Raw genomic sequence first — 4,008 nt, 5'->3', positions numbered from 1 at the left:
CTATGTTTAACTTAGTGTGAGGCTGGGGTCTTTCAGTGCTGGCCTACTCAGCCGGGAGCAGGGGCAGGTTCCCGAGTCTCATTCCCCGTGTTCCTTATCCTGAAACAGTTCCAGCTTGCAGTGTGCTCCTGCTGGGCCTGTGTCACACCCCAGAGGGACAGGCACTCCTTGAGCCTGGGCCCTGTCAGACAAATGTAGGGGGTGCTGCGACGCACTCCACCCCAGCTTTCCGCCTTGTTCCTCCTGTAAGGCCCCACGTCCCTCAGCCCACTATTTCTACCCTCTTTGGATCCTGTAAGCGCTGTGTTCCTCCATGGCTTCCTAGGGTGCCTCCAGGGCTTTGTCAGGCGGAAGGCACTAACCAAGCAGATCTGATCCAGGTGTGTGGCCCTCGCCCACGCCACTGCGGGCTTCTCCACCTATTCTGGTTATGGCTGCAACGAGGGAGCTCTTCTGGGCCTACAGTCCCTTTATCAGGTATTGCTGTCTGGGGTGAGCTTCTGCGACCAGGCTGTGTGGTCCGCTGTTCACTAACAACTGTGGAGGGGCCGATATCTAGGGTCTCAGGATTCTGGGCAGACGTACTTGCTGCAAATGCTCTGCTCATTTCTGTACCCACAGTTTCAGATCAGCCAACTGCCTACTTTTATTTGTTTTAATGGAAAATCCATACAGTATATTTTTATCATGTGTCCTCTCCCCCAAGTCTTCCCAGGCTCATAACGTTATATTCTTTATTTCTTTTTAAAACAAACAGCCAGGAAGTGGTGGCAAATGCCTTTGATCTCAGCACTCAAAGGCAGAGGCAGGTGGATCTCTGAGTTCGAGGCTAGCCTGGGCTACACAGACAGTTCCAGGACAGCCAAGGCCACATAGAGAGATCCTGTCTCAAATAGCAACAAAAAGAAACACACATACACAAAGGCAGGAATAAGAACAAAAACATAAACAAACCCGAGGTGAATTTGTCTTGGCCATGTACTACTACTAGGCACGGGCCTACCCTGAGGTGTGAACACATCCACAGTGAGACTCCACTGGAGAAAATGGATTTTTTCTTCACACCCGGATGACAACTGGAGGTTGCTTCTTGGTTAAGGGTGGGAGCTCATGCCCACTTCCCCTCTCAGCTCTAGGACGCCATCTGGCTTCAGCCTGTAGAGGCTCTGCGCTTTGCCACAGTCTCTGCGAGTTCACGAGTGTGTCAGTCCTGCTGTGTCTGGAAGACACTGGGTCCTTGGTGTCATCATGTCCTCTGGCTCTCACATGTGCTCCTCCTCTTCCTCACTGGTGTCTGAGCCCTCTGTCAGAGTCAGTGAAAGCAACTTTTAAGGGCTGAGCGCTCCAGTCTCTCACTCTAAGAAGCTTCTCCAGTGAGGAGTGAGCAGATAGCACGGGTCTCAGGTTTTTGTCTGCTATCCCAAATTTTTCACTTCCAGTTGAGGTTTTCTTTAGAGACTATATTTCTTTTTTAAATTTATTTATTACGTATACAGTGTTCTGCCTGCATTACACTTGCAGTGTCAGAAGAGGGCGTCAGATCTCATTCCAGATGGTGATGAGCCACCATGTCGTTGCTGGGAATTGAACTCAGGACCTTTGGAGGTACAGCCAGGGCTCTTAACCTCTGAGCCATCTCTCCCGCTCCAGGGACTACACTTGAGTGTTCTGGATCCTGGTGTAGCGTCAAGCCTTTCCTAGGGTGAGCTTTTTTAAGCACAATAACCATGTTTTGGGTTGACATATTTCAGCTACTAAGAACAGTTAGCCAGAAGCAGAACTAGTGAAGCCAAAAAGTGAGGTGAGTACATTCAGACTTTCCCAGAACTACATGGACTTTGATAGATTAGGCTTTGGCTCTCCTTTGGCAGGTGGTGCTGGCTATGTGCTGAGTTTTAGAGCTGGAGTGGTACTTTCATCATGGAGTCAGTTGTGCTAAGGTCTGGGGGCCTAAGCCTGGGGATGCCTTTTACACTGAGATCTAGGCATCTGGAGGTATGATACTTGAGGTTTTTCTTGGTATTACATCCGGTTTCATCTTTGTTGTGTGGGTTTTTCGGCTCTTTGGCTGCTGTTGCCTTCTCTGGATCCTGGGCAGGTATGGTTGCTGTGGTGTCCCTGGTAGAGGAGCCTCTGCAGTCATCTGGTGACAGAAAAGGGAGGACAGGCTAAGAGGGGCCCAGAAAGGGACTAGGGAGACGGGGTCCATACCAAGAGGTAGAATCCCAGGGAGTGGAGGTAAGGTGGGAGGGGGGCTCCTACAGGCAGGCTGTGTATACTGGCAAAGCCTGGGGCTGAGTGCCCCGAGTGGCCCTTATCCTGATGGCCACGGTGTATGGCAGTAATTAATAAAGCAGCAGCTTTCTTTAGCCCCGCCAGCTTCCAAAAGAACTGACGCAGAGAGACTGGCTTATTTCACAAGCTTAAAGCACTGGAGCTGGGTGGGTTTCAACCCTCTAAGCTATGTAGCTATTGCTCCGCTACACAACCCAAGTTACTGGCCAATGAGTCATCCTTGCTAGTGTCAGGCCCTCCCCCACTACCTTAAAAAAAGAAAAGAGGGGCTGGAGAGATGGCTCAGCGGTTATGAGCACCGGTGGCTCTTCCAAAGGTCCACAGTTCAATTCCCAGTAACCACATGTTGTCTCACAACTATCTACAGTGAGATCTGGTGCCCTCTACTGGCATGCAAATGCAGGCGGACTACTGTATAAATAATAAGCATTTAAAAAATATTATAAAAAAAAAAAGAAAAGAAAAAACAGTGTCTGACTTAGAACTCTCAGAGAACTACCCACCTTGCCTGCAGACTGCTGAAACAAAATGAATCCACCAGCACTCTCATTTTCCAAAAACGTCTTCAACTCTATCCCCTTACTTTGCATTCAGAGCTCCTTTAGCTAAGTGCAGTAGGCTCAGCCCTGTTGTACAGCCTCTGTGGTGGGCTCAGTGGTCAGGTGTCCTTGGAGGGGTGACTCCCAGATTGGCAAGAACTTGTCTTTCCAGGTCATGATCCCCACAAGTTCCCAGGCAGGACCCAGTGGTGTCCTGTGGACTCTGAGGTGAGGCTCATGGCAGGAGGGGATGATGGGCATCTAGCTTTCCAGGGACAGATCTTGCCAGCCGTGGTGGCACACACCTTTAATCCCGGCGCTGAGGAGGCAGAGGCAGGCCATTCTCTGTGCATTTGAGACCAGGCTGGTCTGCCTATTGATTTATGAGAGAGCAACTGCCCCTCCACCCTCCCACCCCCAACCTGAAAGAAAGGAAAATGTGCATTTCTGTGAAGTCTAACTACAAGCTGGAAAGGGTTTTTAGCCCTGGAAGCCTTTCCCTAGGGTCCATGTCTTCACCACCTTGTTAAACTTTCCACAAGTCAGCCCCCCCCCCATACATCCATACTTTTTTCCTTTTACATTTTTAGTAGTTTAGCTACGTGTATTTGTGTCTCTGCATGTGGTTATGGATCTAAAAGTGTGGTACCCACAAAGGCCAGAGGCATTGGACCCTCTGAGGCTGGAGTTACACATGGTTGGAGGCTGCTGGCAACCGATTTCTTACCATGTAAAACAAATACAAACTAATAAAAACTTGTATAAAAAGGGAAACCGAGGCACATGAACTTAGCTCTTGTGGAGGGCCCCTTGGGCAACTCGAGGCACAAAGCCTGCTAGGCTGTCACAATGTCCCAAAGAGTCGCAGGCCCCACGCCCAGCAGACAGACTTTCGCTACCAGGCTCCTCCTGCTGATCTTTTTGTTTTGTTTTCGAAGCAGCATTTCTCTGTGTAGCCCTGACTGTCCTGGACTCGCTCTGTAGACCCCGACCTCGGGGATCCGCTTGCCTCTGCCTCCCGAGTGCTGGGATTTAAAGGCGTGCGCCGCGCCACCGCATTCGGCCTTTTATTTATTATTATTATTGTTATTATTATTGTTATTATTGTTATTATTATTATTATTATTTTATTATTATTATTATTATTATTATTATTATTATTATTATTATTATT

Source organism: Psammomys obesus, unplaced genomic scaffold, assembly GCF_907164565.1.
Source record: "Psammomys obesus unplaced genomic scaffold, mPsaObe1.curated_primary_1811, whole genome shotgun sequence".
NCBI classification, from domain to species: Eukaryota; Metazoa; Chordata; class Mammalia; order Rodentia; family Muridae; genus Psammomys; species Psammomys obesus.
The sequence above is the reverse complement of the archived record's forward strand: the minus strand, read 5'-3'. Positions refer to the sequence as shown.